The 25,894-nt window shown below is 39.2% G+C and overlaps 1 pseudogene; it reads left to right on the top strand.

The window, feature by feature from the left end:
• The first annotated feature begins 1,036 nt into the window (after positions 1–1,036).
• LOC114613915 lies at positions 1,037–25,308 on the top strand (annotated as a pseudogene).
• The last annotated feature ends 586 nt before the right edge of the window (positions 25,309–25,894 follow it).

Raw genomic sequence — 25,894 nt, 5'->3', positions numbered from 1 at the left:
ATGAAAGAGAAAAAATGAAATGAAAGGGAAATTTATGGAAAATTCCCATTAATCATTGAGGCACAATTTGATTTCTTATTAGTATTTCTTTTAGAGACTGATAAAAAAATCATATGGGTGCATTTTGCAGGAGAGAACAATGTCTCTCACTATGTTTTGAAGTATATTCTTTCTAAAAAGTAAATAACAAACTCTTATTTGGAAATAATGCCTATAATATAACATTTTTCAGCCTCTTATCAGATTAAAGGTGCCAACAAGAAAGATGTTGTAGGAGGATGAAGTTCAGCTGCCTTCAGTGATAGGTGAAGGTATTAGAATTGGTGCAAATATATTGTATTTATATATGAACAGACAGTGTTTTGATAATGAATCCAAAAGAAGCAATGAAACTGTTAAAAGGAACCTGGTAAAATACATAATCATGGGTCTTTCTTTAAAATCACAAAATTATGGTATTTTAAAATGGGACATGGAAGCCAAAAGTAGTATCTCAGTGGAGACAATGGTGAGGCAAGAATTGACCACCTTGTTTCTTCTTGGCCCCCGGAAAGCATGTTGCTTAGCCATTATGAGAAATACTTTCAGTTGGGGTTACCTCAGAGCTACTGGCCATTATTGCAAATAAAGGCATCAATTTTGTTTTGATAAACCATCTCAGGCAAAGCTAAAGAAAGCAAAGGTTGAATATTAATTTTAACAGTGTTCAGCCTCCATTTAAAATCTCAATCTGCCTGAGTTGGGTGTAGAGCAGGTTACTACAGCCACACACCCAGGTCTGTAGAGAAATACACCATCTTCTGGAGAAACAGAGGTATCTGAATGCAGGAAAGGAAAATCTTTTTTTTCTGCCCATTAAAGCTCATAATTTCTCCACCTGTTCAGAAGGCATGGGGCTTTGATTCCTGCTTTTCACTCTTCAGTTATACCAGGGACATATAGGATCTACTGCTTCTGAATAAAAGAGTGGCTACTCAAAGGTGAAATTTTAGTATAAACTCTTGTGAAACATTCCATTCTGAAGGAGAAAGAAAAGATGTGTTCTTCTCAGGTAAATGCATGCATGGATATGGGACAGGATGATTATTCTTGCAGAAATAACTTCATAGTTTAAACATCCAAACCTTCACTGTGGGTCTAAACCACCAGCCTGGGAGCACATAGGGAGGGACTCATGGCTCCAGCTATATATGTAGGGGAGAATGGCCCTGTCCTGAGATCCTTGGTCCCATGAAGGCTGGATGCCGAGTGTGGGGGAATTCAAGGGTAGGGAGGTGAGAGTGTGGGGGTAGGAAAGGGCACATCCTCATAGAAGCAGGAGCAGGGGGATGGGATAGGAAGCTCCTGGGTGGGGAGGAATGGGGTAAGGGGATAACATCTGAAATGTAAATAAAATATCCAGTAAAAAAAACCTTCACTATGCTAACTCACATTTACAGAATTATTTTTTCATATGATTCTCTGTTATACTTATACAATAAGTTACATAACTTATTTTAATGTATAATTATTAATTATAATTATAATTTATGTATATTATTAAAATTCATAATATTTATTGTATATTAAGTTATACAATAAATGTTTAATACATGAAAATATATAACAATTATTATATATTAATTTCTATTATATATATGATATAAAACTTATAAAACAAGGCTGAGAGCTTATTGCAGTAGTACTCAGCCTTTCTACTGCTGCAACCTTTTAATAGAATACCTCAGGTTGTTGTGACCCTAACTATAAATTTATTTTTATTGGTAGATCATAACTATAATTATGCTACTTCTGTGAAACCTAATGTAAGTATCTCTGTTTTCTGTTGACTTAGACAACCACCATTAGGTCATTTAGGGGTCATGACATTTGATCCTAAAAGAGACACTACCAACAGGTTGACTACTGCTGGCCTATTAGATCTTTGCAAAAAAGTCACAACATTCTTGCTCTCAGATCATAATTCATGAAAAATGAATATATTAGTTATTGATAGCAGAACAAGTTACATAGTTAACTAATATTCCCTTGTGTCAAATCAAGAACTTAGCTAATGGACATGAGGGAATACTGTTAAATTTAATTTCAGGGTGTATTGATGTTCATGGATATGGTTATAGAGTTCTCTAAGGAGTGGGAATGTCTGGATTCGGTCCAGAGGGCTTTGTACAGAGATGTCATGTTGGAGAATTACAACAACCTGGTTTCTGTGGGTAAGAATATTTTTAAATCATAATTTCTACTTCATCTTGGGGATGAAAAACTGCTATTAGTATTTGGATCTGATGTTCATTAATTAGTCTATCTCTTAAATTTTTGTAAGCATTGATTATTGACTTATTTAAAGCTAACATGTTATGTAGCTTTATCTTGTTTTTACATTTAACCTAATGAACTTTCAATCTTACATGTGTTTTGTATAGGTAGTTTTTAGCATTTATACGTGAATCCACTTCTTGTACGGCCCAGCCTCTCATTTATTTGTTTTTTTTATTGGATGTTTTATTTACATTTCATATGTTGTCCCCTTACCCCATCCCCCACCCACCCAGGAACCCCCTATTCCCAAACCCCTCCTCCTTCTTCTCTTAGTCCTTCATTGGCAGGAACAAGATTACTGCATGTTCAGTATCCTTAGGGAAATGCAAATCAAAACAACCCTGAGATTCCATCTCACACCAGTCAGAATGGCTAAGATTAAAAACTCAGTTGATAGTAGATGCTGGCGAGGGTGTGGAGAAAGAGGAACACTCCTCCATTGTTGGTGGGCCAGCCTCTCATTTAACATCTGCTGGCAGGAAGAAATTTCTTGAGAATTATTTCGGCAAAGTGACTTTATGGCATCAGGACCACAGTAAACAATAAATAAATCTCATGCTTGGTTTCTTTATCAGGACATGCAGTAATCTTGAGTTCCTGCCAATGAAGGGCTAAGAAGAGTACCATGTCCACATTCTTGGGTCTTCATCGAGGTGTCTACAAATACTGAATAAACAAGCTTTTCCTCACCAAAAAAAAAAAAAAGTAATTCACGCATCTTTCACTCTTTTTCATGATAGATGCATGGCACTCCTATGCTTGTACCTAGCTACATTCAGTGGTATGTCTGTTTGAATATACAGGTGTTGCTGTTTCAAAACAAGAAGTAATTCTCTGTCTTGAACAAAACAAAGAACCATGGGTTGTTGATAGAGAGGAGACAGAAGTAAGAGAACCAGGTAATCTGAAATGAAATAACATGATGTGATGATTCTAAACCAAGGAGCAATCTAATCCTGAAGTGTGATTAGATAAGTTCTTCATAATAATGTACCAGAGAAATAGTACTCCATGGCTTTTATATGAGTTTGACCTTATTTTGTCTGAATAGTGGTGATTTGAGATGTAGTATATTATACCTATTTTTTGAAGTAGTAGAAGATTATTCTGTATTCTAATTACTGTCATTATTTTTGTTGCATGTATATAGATTTGAGAAAAATATTATTTTATTGCCTTTGTAAAGTATTTTATAGAGTATATTTTGCTCATATTTTTCTTGTTTTTATTTACTTGCAGACCATGTCTACTACCCACTTTAATTCAATTCTCCCTCTCCCCCTCCCCGTCTCCCTCTCCCTCTCCCTCCCTCCCCCCTCTCTTTTTCTCTCTCTCAAATGAAAAATGAAAAGAAGAAATGTGGAAAGCCACGGCTTGTGCTGACAACATTCGCCATTACAAGATGGCGCTGGCATCCGGTGTTCCTCCAAGTAAACAAGTAAACCGCGCATGTGCTATGGTAAAAGCGCGCCAAATCACGGCCCATCCCGGGGCGTAATATGCATTCCTGAGCAAGCAGCCAATCAGATATGAACACGCCGCTCCAGGGGTATATAAGCAGTGCCTTTTCGGGGCCCGGGATCTTCCTCTTCACATCGCAATAAACATTTGCTGCAGAAGGATCCTGGTGTCCGCGTGCGTTCTTGCTGGCGAGATGATTGCGCGGGTCACAGCTGGTGCCGAAACCCGGGAAACTCACCATTGCCGGCGCTGAGGAGACCCTCTGCTCACAGAGAGGGTTCAGAACTGCAGGACAAAGGTAAGCTCTGAGAGGCATGTTTGGCCTTGATCTATCTCGTCTCTCTCCCCAGTTGGCAGGAACTCTAGAAGCTCTCGCTATTGTGCTAGCGGTGCTCGTTCTCTTCCTTCTGGTTTTGCAGGATGAGAAATGCCACTCGACTGTAATGGCGGGTCAGGGAGTGCTAGAGGGGTTGCAAGACGGCATGTCAGAAACAGAGCGGGATAAATGGTTGGGAGCTCACAAAGAAAAACGAAAAGGCACGCCTAAGAAAAAAGACCCTTCCAAGGACGCACAGTCTGTGGAACGAAAGATAAGGGAAAGGACGCCCTGGGAGAGGAAGGTAAGAAAGGAGAAATGGCCTTGGAAAAGAAACCTCTTTATCTGATAAAAGAACTGGAGGCCTCAGGGCTTGGTGGCTCTGAGTCGGAGGAGCTAACTTCCTCTGAGGGGGAGGACTTAGATGAAGGGACAGCCCGCTATGAGGAGGAAAGATACCATCCAGATGAGTGGCCACCGCCTCGAAATTGAAAGCAAAGGAAAACGGGAGATACAAACCACACGGCCTCTCGGCCTGTGGAGAGCTGTGGTGAGCAGTGATGGCGCTGGCATCCGATGCTCTCACAAGTTTACAGATTTACTGCCTTTGTGCAAGGGAAAATGCGCGCCAAGTCACGGCCCATCCCGGGGGCGTATATGCGCTTCTGGGCAAGCAGCCAACCAGAAATGTACACGCCGCTCCAGGGGGTATATAAGCGGCGCCTTCTCGGGGCCCGGGGTCTTTCCTCTACACATCGTAATAAAGAATTGCTGTAGAAGGACCCGGTGTCTGCGTGCATTCTTGCTGGCGAGATTATTGTGCAGGACATTACATCGGCCTGTCGTGCCCTCCCAACCTATTGTTTCCAGTGCACTTCCGCCTTATGCGGACAAGTGCTGCTCAGACTCCTTCCTTTCAAAGGAAGACAAAAGAAGGATGTTACAAGCCTTTCCGGTATTTGAGGACGTGGGGGGAGGCCATGTCCATGCACCTGTAGAGTATGCCCCCATCAAAGAACTTGCTGAGTCACTTAACAAATATGGAGTTGATGCTAATTTTACAGTTATGCAGCTTGAGAGATTTGCCACTATGGCAATGACTCCGAATGATTGGCAAAATACAGTAAAAGCTGCTCTCCCTAATATGGGACAATATATGGAGTGGAAAGCTTTATGGCATGATGCTTCTCAAGCACAGGCAAGGGCCAACGCCAATGCAGAAGGCAACCAGAGACAGTGGACTTTCGAATTATTAACAGGGCAAGGACAGTATGTTGCCGACCAGACAAACTATGATTGGGGAGCATACGGCCAGATCTCTGCTGCTGCTATTAAAGCATGGAAAGCCCTCTCTAAGAAGGGGGAGGCTGGGGGAAATTTAACGAAAATATTGCAAGCCCCCCAGGAGTCATTCTCAGACTTTGTGGCTAGAATGACAGAAGTAGCAGGCAGAATTTTTGGAGACCCAGAGCAAGTTAAACCACTGATAGAACAACTGGTGTATGAAAATGCCTCACCATAATGCAAGACAGTTATTACTCCTAGAAGAAGCAAAGGGCTGACAGATTGGATAAAGGTCTGCTGAGGACTTGGAGGCCCACTGACCAATGCTGGCCTTGCAGCAGCTATTTTGCAAAGCCAGAACCGCTCAAGTCCTGGCGGCCGTAAAGTATGCTATAACTGTGGCAAACCGGGTCATTTGAAATGAGAATGTCGTACTCCCATGCAAAGGAGAACCCCTGGGCTTTGCACTAAATGCAGGAAGGGCTATCATTGGGCCAATGAATGTCGCTCGGTTAGGGACATTCAAGGAAAGATTATTCAGCATGATCCCTCCCCAGCAGGAAGAGATGAAGACACTCCAAAAAATGGATACCAGGGCCCCAGGTCTCAGGGCCCCAAAAAATATGGGACACAAGCCTGCAACCAGGGGACACCTCTAGCTGCAGAGCTACAAGAGGCTCCGCAGTTTTGGACCTCCGTTCCACCTCCCAATTCTTACTAATGCCACATGAGGGCGTGCAACCTGTCCCAGTTGATTTTAAAGGTCCTCTGCCTGAGGGAAGTGTCGGCCTTATTTCAGGTCGCTCCTCTCTTACCTTGAAGGGGCTTGTGGTTCATCCTGGTGTGATAGACCAAGACTATACCGGGGAACTTCAAGTTCTCTGTTCTTGTCCACAAGGCATATTTTCTATCTCCCCTGGAGATAGGATTGCTCAATTGGTTATTCTTCCAAGTTTGCATAATTGTTTCCCATCCACTGGGGTGCCTAGAGGCGCCAACGGGCTTGGTTCTTCAGGAACTGACTTTGCTCATTTGGTAGTGGATCTCAAATCTAGACCCACTTTACAATTAACAATAGAAGGGAAGAGTTTTACAGGGATTTTAGACACAGGAGCTGATAAAAGTATTATTTCCTCGAACTGGTGGCCTAAGGCATGGCCTGTTACACAATCATCCCACTCCTTACAAGGGTTGGGATATGAGGCCAGCCCTGCAGTCAGTTCACGCTCCTTGACCAGAGGGTCAGACAGGAAACTTTATACATTATGTGCTTCCTCTCCCCGTTAACCTCTGGGGAAGAGACATTTTGCAAGACTTGGGACTGACATTAACTAATGAGTACTCTCAACAAGCTATTGATATTATGAAAAGAATGGGATATAAGGAAGGAAAAGGCCTTGGCAGAAAAGAACAAGGAAGGTTAAACCCAATTTCACAAGAAAGTAACACAGGAAGACAAGGTCTGGGTTTTCCCTAGTTGCCATTGAGGGCTCTATGCCCATACCCTGGCTTACAGAGGAAGCCGTGTGGGTTCCTCAGTGGCCCCTATCCTCTGAGAAATTAGAAGCTGCTACAAGGCTGATTGAAGAACAAGCACAGCTTGGTCATTTAGAGTCTTCTACTTCTCCTTGGAATACCCCTATTTTTGTTATAAAAAAGAAATCAGGAAAATGGAGACTTCTCCATGATCTAAGGGCCATTAATGCGCAGATGTGGCTGTTTGGCTCAGTGCAACGAGGCCTACCTCTGCTCTCTGCTTTACCTAAGCAGTGGAGGATAATAATTATAGACATTAAGGATTGTTTTTTCTCCATTCCCCTACACCCACAAGATAGGCAAAGATTTGCATTCACCTTACCTGCTGTTAATCACCTTGAACCAGACAAGAGATATCATTGGAAAGTTTTGCCTCAAGGCATGGCCAATAGTCCTACTATGTGTCAACTGTATGTACAAATGGCCTTTGAACCCGTTAGGAAACAATTTCCTTCCCTGCTTTTGATTCATTTTATGGATGATATTCTAATCTGCCATAAAGAGTTGACCATTTTGCAGAACTCATACCCTTTATTAATTGCTACATTAGGACAGCAGGGTCTGCATATTGCCACAGAGAAGGTTCAAATTTCAGAAATTGGTTCCTTTTTAGGGACAGTTATTTACCCTGAGAAAATAGTTCCTCAAAAATTAGAAATTCGCAGAGATCATTTACATAACTTAAATGACTTTCAAAAGTTATTAGGTGATATAAATTGGTTAAGACCATTTTTGAAAATTCCCTCTGCTGAATTGAAACCTTTGTTTGACATCTTGGAAGGAGATTCTCATATTTCCTTGCCAAGGGCACTAACACCGGCTGCAAGCCGTGCCCTGTGAATGGTAGAGGATGCTTTGCAGGAGGCCCAGCTAAAACACATTGATGAGACTAAAACTTTTATTTTATGTGTCTTTAAAACCAGACATTTACCAACTGCTGTGTTATGGCAGGACGGGCCCTTATTATGGATCCATCCCAATGCATCCCCTGCAAAGATTATTGAATGGTATCCAGATGCAGTTGCTCAGCTTGCCCTTCAGGGATTAAAAGCAGCTATTACTCATTTTGGAAGGGAGCCTAAGGTTTTGATAGTACCTTACACTACATATCAGGTTCAAATATTAACTGCTACCTCTGATGTTTGGGCCGTATTGGTCACCTCCTTTAATGGTCAAATAGATAATCACTGTCCTAAACATCCCATTCTACAATTTGCCTTAACTCAAGCTATTGTATTTCCGCATATCATATCTCAGAAGCCGCTCCCGGATGGAGTGGTTTTTTACACAGATGGGTCAAAAACAGGTGTGGGTGCCTATGTAGTTGATAATAAAGTCACGGCCAAACAATACCATGAGACCTCACCTCAAGTTGTGGAATGCTTGGTAGTATTAGAGGTTCTTGAAACCTTTCCAGGCCCTTTAAATATTGTTTCATATTCCTTTTATGTAGTAAATGCAGTTAAAGTCTTAGAAGTGGCTGGGCTAATTAGACCATCTAGTAGACTTGTGGAAGTTTTTCAAAAGATTCAATTTGCTTTAATTAATAGGAAATTCCCTGTTTTTATTACACATATTAGGGCTCACTCAGGTCTACCAGGTCCAATGTCTCATGGGAATGACCTAGCAGATCGAGCCACAAAGTTGGTTGCTATCGCCCTATCCTCAAAATTGGATTTGGCCAAAGACTTTCATAAAAAATTTCATGTGACGGCTGAGACGTTATGGCGTCGATTTGATATAACTAGAAAAGAGGCTAGGGATATAGTGACTCAATGTCAGAACTGCTGTCAATTTTTACCAGTGCCTCATGTAGGAATTAATCCACGAGGAATTTGGCCACTACAGATTTGGCAAATGGATGTTACTCACATCCCATCCTTTGGCAAATTGCAATATTTACATGTTTCCATTGATACTTGTTCCGGAATTATATTTGCTTCTCCATTGGAGAAAAGGCGGCCCATGTTATCCAACATTGCCTTGAGGCATGGATTGCCTGGGGGAAGCCTAAAATTCTCAAGACTGATAATGGACCAGCTTACACTTCTCAAAAGTTTGGACAATTTTGTCTCCAAATGGAGGTGACCCATCTGACGGGTCTCCCTTATAACCCTCAAGGACAAGGCATTATAGAATGGGCTCATCGCACTCTTAAGTCTTATCTAATAAAACAAAAAGGGGGAGTCGAAGAGGCTCTACCCTCAGTGCCACGAGTCACCGTTTCTATAGCACTTTTTACCCTTAATTTTTTAAATCTGGACAGTCAAGGCCACATGGCAGCTGACCATCACTGTTTAGAGCCTGACAGGCCAAAAGAGATGGTCAAATGGAAGGATATCTTGACCGGACAATGGAAAGGCCTGGATCCTATTTTAATAAGATCCAGGGGAGCGGTTTGTGTTTTTCCGCAGGAAGAAGACAACGCATTTTGGCTACCAGAACGACTGACGCGACGACACGTGATATTAGAAGATGACACCCAGGTGGACCCTCCAAACTCTGATGACAGCCCTCATGCTGATCCAAGGGATACAGGTTCCTAGTATATCAGGGGAACAACGATGGGCCATATTATCTGCCTTTCAAAAACCCATACCAGTCAGACATAGTGCAGCTAATCTGTCCAGGAAATTGTCTCAATATCTTGCAGGAAATTGGTCAGAAAACTTTGAAGAGACACTCAAAAATTTGAGAGTGGCTGTGGTGGCCATCAACTCGACACGTGTGGATCTGTCCCTGACTGAGGGTCTCTCCTCCTGGATCTCTTCAGATTTCTCTTTCTTTTAAGAGTGGGTGGGAGTAGGCCTGTTTGGTGCAGTCCTATGTTGCGGATTAGTGTTCATGCTATGGTTGGTCTGCAAACTCAGAGCTCAACAAAAACGTGACAAGGTCGTTATTACCCAAGCACTTGCAGCCCTAGAACAAGGTTCATCTCCTGAAATTTGGTTATCCATGTTAAAGAAATAGCCAGTAGACAGATTCCTCAGCTGTTGCACCCCAAGGGATTTGCCCATTGCACTGGGTCGGTGAGTAGTCTTGGCCTGGCTGGTCCTTGTCTGTGTAGCTGTGGTACCTGAATTTGAGGCAAACAGCCCTTGCACCCCTGGGAGATGGCTCCATTGCACAGGGATGGGTGTTTGCATCTCTCTCTGTTTCCCCTAGCCCTTGCACCCAGAGGACTTGTTTCCATTGCACCTGGTAGGGTAAGGGAGACTGTCTTAAACTATCAGTCCTTGATCGCTTATTCCCCCAAGATGGAATTTGCTTGATTGGGCTTGAGTTTGAGCCATGATTGGTACCATGCTAGACAGGCCAAGGGCAGTTCCATCTTAATAAAACAAAAAGCGGGAGATGTGGAAAGCCGCGGCTTGTGCTGACAGCATTCGCCATTACAAGATGGCGCTGGCATCTGGTGTTCCTCCAAGTAAACAAGTAAACCGCGCATGTGCTATGGTAAAAGTGTGCCAAATCACGGCCCATCCCGGGGCGTAATATGTGTTCCTGAGCAAGCAGCCAATCAGATATGAATACGCCGCTCCAGGGGTATATAAGCAGTGCCTTTTCGGGGCCCGGGGTCTTCCTCTTCACATCGCAATAAACGTTTGCTGCAGAAGGATCCTGGCGTCCGCGTGCGTTCTTGCTGGCGAGACGATTGCGCGGGTCACAAAGAAAAACTATTACAAAAACAAAATAAATGTATTTAAGCATGGAGCTAGATTTGTGCTGGCAAATTTTCCTTAACATAATCCATGAAATATTTTTAATAGAACCAATGTTATACTGTAGAATAAAACTTGTGTTCCATCTCCAAAAATCTATGTGTGATGGATAGGTTCTTACCTTGTGTGATACTTTCTACCCATTTCCCCTTCTCAAAGCTCAGGTTTTATCTGCCCAGAACTTGTAGTGGTCTAGTGGATGGTATCACATTCTCAGTGAGTTTATATATGGTATTACTCTTGTTGTGTGTGGAAATGTTGTTTATCTAGCATCATTCACTACCTCTGCTCATTACAATCCTTCTGTCTCCTGCATTTACCCCTGAGCATTGATAGGAGGGGTGTGATAAGGATAACTACATAAGAACCAGTGCTCCCAAGTATCTCAATTTCTAAAATTTTCCAATTGTTGGACTCCATATTAAGCTTCTCTATTGAGGGTTGAGTGATGCACAGAACTACTGGAAAAGCAATATATCTTTAAGAGTCATATTATTATGATTTTTATTCGTAGGAATAATAATAGATTTTAATATAGAACCTAGTAAGAGTTTAGTCTCAGATTATTGGCCTCATAAACAGTGTCAGATATAGGTCTTACCTTGCAGAGTCACCATGATGCCAATCAAACAGTGGTAAGGTACTACTACCAAAGCATTTATGGTGTCATTTACACCAGTGAGCATATGTTATAGGAATGTCAGCATTGCACATCACAGGTTAAATAGCTGGTTGAGACTAATAATAAATTTTGTCCTCCTATAGACAAGTAGTATTTAAAAAATACTAAGAATGTAAGTCAGTAGATGTGAAAAATCCAGTTCAATATCCAGCACAATACTTCTGCTGCTTTACGCATTTGCTGTCTTTGCAGTGGTCACATATCCTCCATTTTGGAGTGAAAATAAATGTGTATGAAATTACCTGTGTTGTTTCAGTGGACTTCAGGTCCTTTGGCCTATAATTCAAAAAGTTACAACCCATTCCTTGTACTATGTGCTATGTGTAGCGTCATGTGACACTTAGCTTTGTATTGTCTGTTCTAATTTGTGGCAATGTCATTTAAACTACATTTCATACATTAATGTGTTAAGAGGCTTTTGTAATAGTAGTTTTCCATATGGCATTAAACAATATTTAGTGTGAACCAGAGAAATAGTGAAGTTAGAGCTGCTTGCATTGCAATCTTACTACTTGAATTCATTACCCAGAAGACACCTGATAGAAAAAGTATTCTACAGGGCATCCCTGATTACATGTATACCCCTACATATAAAGCCAGTACATAAGTAACTTTAAAAATTGGCCTGTACTGTTTTGTTCTCCATAATGGTTCTTCTCTATTCTGTGTGCTATCTTTTGATCTAATCTTGACCTTATTTCTCCTTTATGACACTTTCTTTTATTTTTACTTCTATGAAAAAATAAACACATGTATTCTGGTCTCTAACTTGCTACCTAGCCACCATAGATTTTTGAAATATAAAAGATATACCCAAATCTTAAACACTAACCTAGCACATGAAACAATCCTTGCATTGTTTGTTTTCTTGAAGTACCACATTCTTATTGATTATTCCTAGCTCCATCCAGTTATTTAAAAAAATTTGGCACCCAGAGGGATGAAACATTTTATGAAATCTTTAGGAATGTTGTATTTATGGCTTACAAACATTGAATCAAGATGAAATTGACCCTGTAAGCCAACACAAATTTTCTAATGAAAAAAGAAGGTGTAATCATAGCCTTGCAACTAAAGAAAGCCCATGGCCAGATGGATTCAGGGCAGAGTTTTAATAGACCATCAAGTTAGAACTAAAACCTAGATTTTTAAGTTTGTCTTCAATGTAGAAACTCAAGGAACGTTTCTATTTCTTTTCTTTTTAGTAAGCCACTATGAGTTTGAAAAACCAAACAAAGATGTGTGTCTCAGCATCCTGTATGTATATAGAAGCTAAAATTTGCAGTTAGGTATTTTGAAAATTAACTATAATCATATATAAATGATTATCTACCATTTTTAAGTTGATTTCATTCCAGAGATGCAGATAGTTCAACATAAGTTAAACAATAAAAGTAATAAAGTGAATTAACAACTACAACATAGAAACCACAGGATAATCTTGGCAGACTCTGAAAAGGCCTTTAACAAAATACATCATCATTATGTTATGGTTCTTGACAGTCTAGGGATAGTAAAGGTGGTTTATAACCAGCTTGAGGACAACAGCCTTCTGCATGAAGAGACTCTCAAAGCAATTCCACTAAAATCAAGAGCAATAGAAGGTTGTCCATTTTCTCCATAGATATACAAAAAATGTTTAAAAAGTACATCTAGAGTAATAAGACATTTAATGATTTTTAGATGATATGTATAGAATAGATAATGTCTAAGTATCCTTATTATTTAACAATAATTTTATATATAAAACTTGACAGGATGTTTTTCAGATTTATAATTAGATTTGTGTTGGCCTGTGGTTCCTTTTACTTTTAATAGTATTGTCATCTATAGTAACATAAAACATATATATGTATATATTATATTTATGCCTTCTAAGTTATGTAACATCTACACATATATATCATATACACATACACACATATGTACTTTGTATAATTTTAAGTACATATAAAACAATATATTTATGTGGCTTTAGCAAAACTACAGTTTTTATTATTTGTCAAAAATCTTGCCTCTTTTTTTATATTGATTTTTTGCCTGTTCCAGTTTAGAAACTCCCCCCCCTTTCCTATTTTGTTACCTCTATTTGTCCCTATCACTACCCACTTAATTCTACCAAACTAGTGAAGTTTAGGAAAATCAGGATTAGTTTCTCACTATGTAGGGTCAGCTTTATGGGTGTTCTAATGCGGAACACTCACTGCTTAAGCAATATATAATCACAAGCAACAAAAACCCATTCACAGAGATGTTTTTATGTAATTGTAAATACACGTAGCTAAAAGATACACACACACACACACACGAACACACATACACACACACACACATACACATATGTAGGTACCTCAAATATAATCAAAGGAAAAGGGAAATAAAGGATTTCAACTTGAGAAGGAAGGTGAGGAAAACAGAATGTTTCCTTAGAGATGATGGAGGAAAAGAAAGGATGATGAATGTGATATTTCTAGTTCAGCTGAAAAAGTACTTTTATTTTCTTTATTAATTTATTCACTTTATATAAAGACTTCTTGTAACATGGGTATTTCCCTTGTATAGTTAGAGTTAAAGCAAGATATTTTATTTTACTTCTGGTTATTTTGAAATTAGTTGTTTCCTTTATTTCTTCATTAGCCCATTAGCAATAAGAGAAAGGAGAGCTACTGATTTTTTTTGAGTTAACTTTGTAACCATCCACTTTACTGAAGGTAATTTTAGCTGTAGGAGTTCTCTGACAATGTTTTTGTACTCATTTACATAAACTGTTATATAATCTGTGAATAGCAATATTTTACCTTTATTTTCTTTTTAAAAATGAATTAAAAAAGGACCTCCACCTAAAACCAGCCACACTGAAACTAATAGAAGAGAAACTTGGAAAAAGCCTGGAATACATAGGCACAGGGAAAAAGTTCCTGAACAGAACACCAATGGCCTGTGCTCTAAGACCAAAAATTGACAAATGGGACCTCATAAAGCTGCAAAGCTTCTGTAAAGCAAAGGACACAGTCAATAGGACAGAGCGGCAACCAACAGATTGGGAAAAGATCTTCACCAACCCTACATCTGATAAAGGGCTAATATCCAAGGTATACAAAGAACTGAAGAAATTAGACTCTAGACAATCAAAGAACCCTATTAAAAAATGGAGCACAGAGCTGAATAAAGAATTCTCAACTGAGGAAGTTCAAATGGTTGAGAAGCACCTAAAGAAGTGTTCAGCATCGCTAGTCATCAGGGAAATGCAAATGAAAACAACACTGAGATTCCACCTCACACCAGTCAGAATGGCTAAGATCAAAAACACATGTGACAGCACATGTTGGCGAGGATGTGGAGAAAGAGGAACACTCCTCCACTGTTGGTGGGATTGTAAACTGGTACAACCACTATGGAAGGCAGTCTGGCGGTATCTCAGAAAATTGAACATAGTGTTACCTGGGGACCCAGCTATAACACTCCTGGGCATATACCCAAAAGAAGTTTCAACATACAACAGGACACGTGCTCCACCATGTTCATAGCAGCCTTATTTATAATAGCCAGAAGTTGGAAAGAACCCAGATGCCCTTCGACAGAAGAATGGATGCAGAAAATGTGGTACATTTATACAATGGAGTACTACTCAGCTATTAAGAACAATGAGTTCACAAAATTCCTAGGCAAATGGATGGAGTTGGAAAATTTCATCTTGAGTGAGATGACCCAATCTCAAAAGAACATACATGGTATGCATTCACTGATAAGTGGATATTAGCCCAAAAGCTCACAATTTCTAAGAATCTACATATAGACCACATAAAACTCACATAGAAGAAGGAAGACCAAAGTATGAATGCGTTGGTCCTTTCTAGAAGGAGTATCAAAAGTTTCAACCAGAACTCCCAAAGTCTAAACCAGAGAGCACAAAGGGAGGGACTCACGCACCTGTATAGGGAATTGAGGGTGACCTTGTTAGACTCCAGTGAAAGTGGAGGGCCAAGGTCCCCGAAAGTTTGGATCCCCTACTGTGTGGGAATTCGAGAGCAGGGAGATGGGACTGGGAGGATGTTTGGAGCACACCATCACAAAAATTAGGAGGAGGGGGTATGGGATAAGGGATCTTGGGGGAGAATGAGAAAGGAGATAACATTGAAAGGTAAATACGTATAATATCCAATAAAAAACCCACACAGATAAAGGATTTTTTAAAAAAGGGAGTTTACTTATTTTAAATTAATTTCAAAAGTTTCTAGGAGTTGCAAATTGGCTAAGATCCTATTTTAAGCTCTCCACAAAAGAACTTAAATCTCTGTTCAATATTCTCAAGAGAGAGGTAAACTTCCTCAACAGTTAATTGACAGAAGAGAGGTAATCTCACAAAAAGTAGAAAAAGCTATTTCTAATCGATATATCATATAGTCTGATTAATTGTCAGTGGTGCTATAAAAGTCCTTTGACAAAAGATTATTAATATAGATGTACATATCCTTAAATAAGGTCTTCATGACTCTCTGAGTGTGGAAGGAGCAACTGTTGGCGCTTCTGCCCTGATTTTACAAGAACTCTGAAAAATTGGCTTTAAAAACAAAAGAGGGGGAACGGTACCCCCTCAGAAGGAGTCCCCCTGAAATACTCTCCATCATGCCTTGTTCACTTTTCTCTCTCTAAAGCTGAAAGCTCATGGCAAATCTCTTGCTGACCATGTTGGTGACCTCGGGCACCACCAAGACCAACAAAACTTTGCCACAGATATGGGGAAGGACCCTCATACCCGTAACGGGAATGCCCCAGACCCAGTTCCCTTATGGAGCCGAGGACTGATATGCCTGTCCAATACCACAGAAGGCGCAGCTAACCGGCTACCACAAATATTAATGAAAAAAAATAGATACTCTCACAAAGTCAGGCCCAACCATAAATACGATGAATAACAATTTACATCCAGGGAAGAGAAATCTCCCTGAGAATCCCCTTCTATTTTCTTTCCAGGTAAAAATGAATCACCCGTGATGCCTGCTATTAGAAGTTCTAATCCAGATGGGCCAGAAGCCAGGATCCTCGCCCTTACCCTCACCCCCTACCTTTTCCCACCTGCACAAGGTTCCCTGAAGCTTGGCAACTGCAAGATCCTGCTTGGCAACTGCAGATAGACTCAAAGCAGTGTACCATATCATCTGAAGAATAGCAGGGAGACCATAACTCAAGCAGTGTACCATATCTTCTGAAGAATAGCAGGTTGCAGTCCTCCTCGCCCCCACGAATAACTAGGACCTGCCGGTCGGGTCAAGTGGCACCCAGACGTGGGGCTCGAGGCACGGACCCCTCTGGACGGACCCTCATTGAGAGGATGTGCGCACGACATCAAGATTGAGCGAGACAGAGATCGTTGCCCACGACCTGTCATCCACGGAACCAGGTTGATGCTGCCATCAAGAAGACGGCTGAAGTTCATTACCATCAGCCGAAAATTGCAGAGGATCCAGAAGTGACTCCGCAGGAGACTGACAGAGCTGCCAGCTCCCCTGCCTCCCCCTACGGTCGACCCCTAGACTTCCACGCCCTCCAGAAGGGTTCCTGGTATGCCTGGCTTTGCCCTCGTTTCTCTCGCTAGAGAGCTTGGCCTCTTGATCACCACAACAAAAATTGGCTTTTTCCGAAACCAAGGCCGCCCTTGATATGGCCGCTAACATTGGGGAGCCTTCCTTTATGACAATATTACACCCCAAACTGACAAATGGTTGGAAACTTGAACATTTACAAGGGACTAGGATGGCTGTGAGTTAGCCCAATGATGGGATTATTGTAGGTCCACTTCCCAGGGGCCCACCCAATGCAGCTGAAAAGGAGTGTGTGGTGCTGGGAGTGGGTGCAGCCTACATGGCCTAAGACAGGGCTCTCACCCTCCTTTCACCCACATCAGAGTCCCTTGACGTTGCCCATCGTCGACAGCCTAAAGCCTTCGACCATCGATGTGACTCGTCTCACATCAGTGTTTTGGGGTTGTGAACTTGTCTAAGACCCCCCCATAATTAGACATCCAAATTCAAAATTCACATAGTTGGGATTGATCATAAGATGCCTTCTCTAACTAAACAGAGAAGGGGGAGATGCCAGAAGCCAGGACCCTCGCCCTTACCCTCACCCCCTACCTTTCCCCACCTGCACAATGTCCTCTGAAGCTTGGCAACTGCAAGATCCTGCTTAGCAACTGCAGATAGACTCAAAGCAGAGTACCATATCATCTTAAGAATAGCAGGGAGACCATAACTCAAGCAGTGTACCATATCTTCTGAAGAACAGCAGGTAGATCATAATTCAAGGCAGTGTACCATATAGACCATAACATGTTTCAAGGCACAGGCCAAGAAGATTTTGTACTTTTCCACCACCTGGCCCCTCTTACTCCCTCCCCTTGTAAAACATGCTATAAAAAAGCATTTCATGTTCAAAAAAAAGAAATAAAAAATAAATTATTTAAAAAAAAGAAAGTGAAAAAAAATGAATTAAAAATTATTTTATTTATTCACATCCCAAATGTTACAGCCCATGCTTCCTTCCAGATTTCTTCACCCTATACACCATCCCTTTGCCTCTGAGAGGTTGTTCCCCTCTCCCCACATTCTCCTTTCATGGAAGATCAAATCTCTACAGGAATAGGCACACTCTCTCCCACTGAGGCCAGACAAGGTAGTCCTCAGTTACATATGTGCCAGGGGCCTCAGACCACGTATATGATCCTCAGTTGGTGACTTCGTCTGGGAGCTCCCAGGGTTCAGGGTTAGTTGACATTGTTCATCTTCCTATACGATTCCAATCCCCTTCAGCTCCTTTAATCCTTTCCCTAGTTTTTCTATAGGCATTCTGGACCTTAGACCAATGATTGGCTTTACGTATCTGCATCTGTCTTTGTCAGCTGCTATTATACTGAACTTCTCAGAGTATAGCCATGCTAGGCTCTTGTCTGCAAGCACAATATGGAATCAGTAATATAATATCACAGTTTGATGCCCTTCCATGGGATGTATCTCAATTAGGGTTGGTCACTAAACCTTCTTTCCCTCAGTATCTTCTCCATTTTTGTCCCTGCATTTCTTTAGACAGGAGCACTCTGGGTCAAAACTTTAAAGGTGGGTTGATGACACCATCCCTCCTCTTTTACAATCTCCTGATCTCTTTCACTTATTTCATGCTCTAACTAGAACTTCAATTACTATATTGAGGAGATAAGGAGAAGCAAGTATAGCCTGACCTTTTCCCTGATTCTTTTATAGTCCCACTATTTAATTTGATTTTGGCTATTGATTTTTTTCTGTATTGCCTTTCATATGTTAAGCTGTATGTCCTTGATCTATCCAAGACCTTAACATGAAGGAGTGTTGTATTTTGTCAAAGGATTTTTCAGTGTCCAATGTGATAATCATACTGTTTGTTCTTTCAGTTTGTTTATATGTTAGATTACATTGATCAATTTTCACATATTGAATCATGCTTTCATGTCTGAGATGAAGCTTATTTGATTATGTTGGATATTTTTTTGATGTCTTCTTGGATTTGGTTTGCGAGTATTTTAGTGAGTATTTTTGCTTCAGTGATTATAATGGATAGTGGTCTGAAATTCTCTTTGGTTGTTGAATCCTTGTATGGTTTAGGTATCAGGTGTATGTGTCCCTGCAACAAGAGCTTGGCAATGTTCTTTCAATTTCTGTTTTGTGGCATAGTTTGATGAGTATTCCTATTAGCTTTTCTTTGAAATTCTGATAGAATTCTCTGCTAAAATTATCTAGCACTGAGCTTTCTGTTATTGTAAGATTTTAGTGACTGCTTCTATTTCCTAAGTTAGACTGTTTACCTGGTCTCAATTTTACTTTGGTAAGTGGAGTCTATCCAGAAAATCTTTCAGTTCATTTATATTTTCCAATTTTGTACTGTACAGACTTTTGAAGTAAGAGTTAATGGTTCTTTATATTTCTTCAGTGTCTGTTAATGTCTATGTTTTAATTTCTGATATTGTTTTCTTGGGATATTGTCTCTGGTTTTCAGTAGTTTCTGTCAGAATTTGTTTATCTTGTTGACAAGAACCAGCTCTTGGATTCCTAGATTCTTTGTGTTGTTATCGTTGTTTCTAAACGTTTGCTTTTATCCATAAGTTTGTTTATTTCCTGCCCTCTATTCCTCTTTGGTGTGTTTGCTTCTTTTTGTACTAGTGCTTTCAGGTGTGTTTTCATTTGCTAGTATGTGATGTGTCTATTGTCTTTAAGAAGGCATTTACTGCTATAAGCTTTCTTTTTAGCACTGCTCTCATTATGTCTCATAAGTTTGGGCATATTTTCCCTTCACTTTCAGTGAATTTTAAAAAGTTTTATAAAATGTTTTGTTTCTTCTTTGACCCTGTGATCATTGATTAGAGAATTATTCAATTTTTATCAGTTTGTAGGCATTCCTGTATTCTGTTGAAGTTCAGCTTTAATCCAAAGTGCGCTGAAAATATGCCAGATATTTATTTCACTCTTTTATCTGTTGATGCATGCTTTGTGACCAAGTGTATGGTCAATAGTGAGGAAGGTTCTGTGATCTGTTGAGAAGAATGTATATTCTTTTGTGTGAAATGCTCTTTATATATCTGTTAAGGCCATCTGATTCATAATGTCTGCTAGTTTCATTATTCCTGTTTAGTTTCTGTTTTGATTATCTGCCCATTGGTGACAGAGAGGAGTGTATGAGGTTCAATGTATGTTTTGAGCTTCAGTAATGTTTCTTTGATGAATGTGGGTTCATTTGCAGCATAGAAGTTCAGAATTGAGACATCATCTGGTGGATTTTTCCTTTGATGAATATAAAGTGTTCTTCCCCATCTGTTTTGATTTTTTTTGTTTTGTTGAATGCTTGTTTTATTATATAGAAATGGCTACTCCAGCTTGTTTCTTGGATTTATTTGCTTGGAAAACCTTTTTATCCAGCACTTTTCTCGGATGAAGTACCTGTCTTTGTTGCTCAGGTGTGGTTTGTGTATGCAGCAAAATGATTTATCCTGTTCACACATCCACTCTGGTTAGCCTCTGTCTTTTTATAAGGGTATTGAATCCATTTATGTTGAGAGATATTAATGACCAATGAATGTTAATTCCTACTATTTTGATTTTGGTGGTATTGTGTGTGTGTGTGTGTGTGTGTGTGTGTGTGTACAAGAGAGATTCTCTTTTTTGTTTTTTTTTCTGGTATGAATTATTAATTTCTTTTCCTGGGTATAATTTCTCTCCTAGTGTTTGAGTTTTCCTTCTAGTATCATCTATTGGGCTGGATTTATAGAAAGATTCTTTTTTATTTGTGTTTTTTTTCATGGAATTTTTAGTTTTCCCCATCAATGGTGACTCAGTGCTTCAGAGGATAATTTCTGGGCTGACGTCTCTTGTCCAAGCCCTTTTGGCTTTTAGATTCTCTGTTGAGAATTTGGGTGTCATTCTGATGTTTGTCTTTATATATTACTTGGACTTTTTGTCTTGTAGCATTTTATATTCTCTCTTTGTTCTACACAATTTGTCTTTTGGATATTATGTGGTATGAGTATTTTTTTGATCCAATCTATTTGGTGTTCTGTAAGCTTTATATATATATTTTTTAAGGGATCTAGTTTTTAAAATTTTTTTTTTCTCAAATCATAATTCATTCACACAGGGGTTATAAACACAGAAAGGCAGGATGTGGGGAAGGGAATGACACTGGAGTGTGGGTGTTCAGGGGGAATACAGATATCATCAGAACCGGGTATCGGCTGGGTGAAGGTTCAGGGGACAAGTCACTATGACTCTGCCTATGACTCGCTTGTCCTTATCTAAGTTGGTATTTTTCTTTAGATTAGAGAAATATTCTTCCATGATTTTGTTGAAACTATTTTCTGTATCTTTGAGCTGGAAATCCTCTCTATCTTTTATGCATGTTGATTATAGATTTGGTCCTTTCATAGTTTCCCAAATCCTGCAAGTCTTGTGTTAGAAATAATTTGGATTTGGCATTTCCTTTAACAAATGTTTGTACTTCTATTGTATCTGCTATACCTGAGATTTTTCTCTTCTATGTCTTGTATTCTGTTGGTGATATTTGTATATGTAGCTGTGGCAGAAATTTCCTGCCCAATGTATTTGCAGTGAGAGCCCTCTTATTTGATAGGGAAGAGGGAGGCAGAACTAGGAGAGAGGAGGAGGAACAGAAAAGAGGCAAGATGGCTGCAGATATATACTCTCATGTCTCTAGCAGTCTCAAGTAGTTATTCATACCAAGGTTAGATAATTGGGATAACAATTGTGTGAGTATCTTGTGTATTGAGCATTTGCTAATATATAAATCAATTGGTTAACTTTAAGTATCTAGAGTTTTGATTTACTTGGTTGTTGGGTGGTGTTGCAGCTGGCCGTGGGGTAGACGACACTGGCATGAGGCTAGTGTGGTCTGAGAGCCTGTTGAGATGAAAATACCCTGCTGGTCCAAGGTGGCCTCCAGTAATGCTACATTCTGCCAATATGGTGCTTGAACTGGAAGCTGATCGTCCTCTTTGCACCACAGATGCCAGCATTAGTGCAGGAACTTAGAGTTGGCAGCCAGGAGGCTGCCATCATTTCAAATACCTCCCACAACAGGGAGCTCCTTTTTTCTTTCCTAGGTTTTACAGATTTGCCTCAATTCAATTGTTCTTCTTTGCTTCTATTTCTCTTTTCAGATGTTGAACCTTTTTATTCTTTTCTTTGCCTGTTTGATTTTATTTTCCTGTATTTCTTAGCATTTATTCATTATGATCCTCTACATATTTGATTTTATTTTCATGTATTTCTTTAAAAGATTTATTCATTTAATGTTTAAGCATCTCTGTCATTATCATAAGATTAGATTCAAGCTCATTTTCTTGTCTTTCAGGTTTGCTAGGATAAACAGGATTTACTGTGGTAGGATAGGTGTGTTATTGTGGTACCATATTGCCCTGCATTTTTTTATTATGTTCTTACTATGTCCTTTAGCCATCTGATTGTCCCTGGTATTGGCGTTGCCTGGTAGTTCCTGATAGCTGCAGGTCTCTGGGATTTTAGGTAGAGCTGGGTTGCTCTGGGTGGCAACAAGTTTCCAGGATTGCAGTCAGAGGTCATAGTACCTCATGACTTCATACCTCTGTTTATCCAGGGTGCCAGTAGGCCTCTGAGGATGCAGGCAGAGCTTGTGGTTTCTGATGGCTGCAGGCATCTGGGATTGCAGGTAGTTGTGTGGACTGGAAGATGCAGCATGAAGCTGATGGAATAGAACTCACAGCTACTATGTTTGCCAGGGAACCGAGCTGGCGGTGGATTAGGGTGTGGGGTCTCACAAGGTTGATGTGGGTGGCAGCATGCCTTCAAAGATGCAGGCAGATCAATGGCTCAGGGAATTAGGTGTAGATCCTCAATTCTGAATTATATTTCAAAAATAATGTGGGACTGTTCAAAATTCTGATCCATAACTTCATATTTTAATTTGACATAAAGTTTTACATGGTAATGTGGAGGGAAAATTGACTTTATACACACTAAGACTTTTAACATGTTTAAGAATTCTTGGGATTTTATGGAATTTATCTTTCTCAGCAAATTTTCCATAGGATTTGAGAAATAATTTAAATCTATTTTATATGCCTGACATGAGACTCTTAAATGTTTTTATGTTTCTTTCCTTATAAATATTCTCTGTGATTTTATATCCATTGTTTCAAGTGATTGTAAGATGATTTTTGTCCGTATTGATAATTGCGATTCACATTGAGGAGAAAAAAATTATTAACAGTTGATATTTGCAACAATTCTGCTTCAAGTTATCTGTTATTCTGATGACTTGCATATATATTACAAAATATGTCATATACTTGATAAAATATGTTCAAACACCCATTACATTTATGACATTTGTTTCCATGGAACAATGTTGCTGTACTTCTGTGTTATAAACTTCTGCTGTAATCCTTGCTTTAGTGCTATTTTATGCATTATGCATGTATATTATTTTCACCTAACTCCAAAATACACATAATAATTTACTTTATTTCTTTCAGCATTGTATTCTGATCATACCAAGAAGCTACTCCCAAAGATATGTACACAAAATTATTTTCAGAAAGAAGTAACACAAAGACTTGTACTTAGTGGTCTTTTGGACTTACATAGAAAGAAGTTCTGGGAATATAGAGGTGGCAGTGAGGAGCTTGAAATATGTGATTATGAAAATGATCTGCTGGCAAAACCATCTGTTTCATTTCTAAAAAGTATAAAGAAGTTCTAGCCGTTCCTCAGAGAACTCTGCCTGGGTCACTCCTCTATTTACAGTTGAAGGCTTCTCTAGGAAAATTTATACAAGTTTTGAAATGCATCTCTGTCCTACAGAGAAATAGAAAAACATTAAACAGTGATATTTGGGTAAATAAACCCACTTCCATGAAATATTTATCAAGTAGTATGGTATTATAGAGTACTTCAAAACTTTATGAACAAGGGAGATTTTGGAGAAGAGAAAAAATTACTGAATATCATCAATGTGAAAGATATTTCTCAAACCATTTATTACAGTCCCCTCAACAGTTAAATCTACTTATTGACAAGTTCCTCCATCTAGATCAACATAAGAAAATGTCCATGTATGCAGCGAAACTTGGAACATATCATATGGGAGGTCCCTGTGGAAATTAAAACAGATTAACTGATACTAACATAGGCTATTTTAAGAACCCTTTTCTGAAATATTACCAAAACAATCAACATGGAGGGATTTTATACCAATGCAATATCATATTATATGTTTCTTTTCATGAAACATTTCCAGGAAAAAATGAGATAAGTAAATGTATTCCAGAAAATCTCTATAACCATAGTAGTAGACAGGCCATCTCTAATCACTGCTCTCAGTCATCTTTGTAACAGCAGGACCATACAACAGAGAAACTTCATACAAATGACTGGAAGGATGACCTTTTAAATGAATCCTTAATTCTTCAGGTTTGTAATGGAACATAGACTAAAGGAGATGCCAACGGATTCACATGTGATGCATACAGGAATGCCTTAATTGAATAATTATACTTAGAGAGAGACAATATGAAAGATATTATAAACCAGCATTTCCAGACCTCAGGATATGATAGAGCCTTGAATTTTAATTCAAATATCATTCAATATAATTCAAGCCATAATGGAGAGGGAACTCAGAAAGTCAAAGTTCCTATGCATGGTTATTCCAATGTTGTAAATCTCTTGGGACATTCAAATTTATCAGATGAAGAAAAACACTCAAAATTTGAAACTCCAGAGAAATATTCCAGTAAACCCTCAGGCCTTATGATATTTCAAACTAGAGGGAAATCACGGCGATGTGTGCAATGCAGCAAGTTCTTTGCTCAGTATTCAGTTCTTCAAAGCCCTCACAGAATTTGTGCTCCAAAGAAACGTTATAGTTGTAAGGAATGTTGGAAATCATTTCCTCGGTCTTCAAAACTTCAAGCTCACCACAGAATACACACTAAACAGGAACTTCATAAATCTAATAAGTGTGGGAACTCATTTACCAAGTCATCAAATCTTCTAGTTCACCAAAGGATACACACAGGACACAAACCTTACAAATGTAATGAATGTGGTAAATATTTTACCTGGTCTTCAAATCTTCACATTCATAAGAGAATCCACACAAGAGACAAACCTTACAAATGTGATAACTGTGGTAAAAGCTTTATACAGTCCTCAGATCTTAAAAATCACTACAGAATCCACATAGAAGACAAACCTTACAAAAGTAATGAATATGGGAAATCTTTTACCTATTCCTCAGCTCTTAAAGCTCATCACAGAATCCATACTGGAGACAAAACTTACAAATGTAGTAACTGTGCGAAAAGATTTATACAGTCCTCAGATCTAAAAAGGCACAACAGACTCCATACTGGAGACAAACCTTACAAATGTAATGAATGTGGGAAATCCTTTACCATAATGAAAATTTGAGGAGCAGGAAGTGGATTTTCCACATTCATTACACATATAAGGTTGTTTCCCAGTATGGATTCTTTGATGAACTTGGAGAGATGAGGATCAGGTAAAAGCCATGCCACATTCATTACCTTTCTTTGTAAGGTTTGACTCCAGTGTGTATTCTATAATGTCCTGTAAGATCTAAGGACTGCATAAAGCTTTTCCCACAGTTATCACATTTGTAAGTTTTGTCTTCTATATGGCTTCTATGGTGAAATTTAAGACTTGAGGAATGGGTAAAGTATTTCCCACATTCGTTACATTTGTAAGGTTTGACTCCAGTATGTATTCTGTAATGTCCTGTAAGATCTGAGGACTGCATAAAGCTTTTCTCACAGTTATCACATTTGTAAGTTTTGTCTTCTGTATGGCTTCTGTGGTGAAATTTAAGACTTGAGGAATGGGTAAAGGGTTTCCCACAATCATTACATTTGTAATCTATGGAATTATAACATGTAGAGTATATTATGTATGCATTATTAATAGATGCTTAATATTATAAACCCACATATAGTATTTCCTGAAATTTATGCTTCTTATTATTCTATAGAATAAATCT

The sequence above is a fragment of the Grammomys surdaster genome, unplaced genomic scaffold (genome assembly GCF_004785775.1).
Source record: "Grammomys surdaster isolate TR1022 unplaced genomic scaffold, NIH_TR_1.0 126278, whole genome shotgun sequence".
NCBI classification, from domain to species: Eukaryota; Metazoa; Chordata; class Mammalia; order Rodentia; family Muridae; genus Grammomys; species Grammomys surdaster.
Note: the sequence above shows the minus strand (reverse complement) of the source record. Positions and strands in the feature narration are given on the sequence as shown.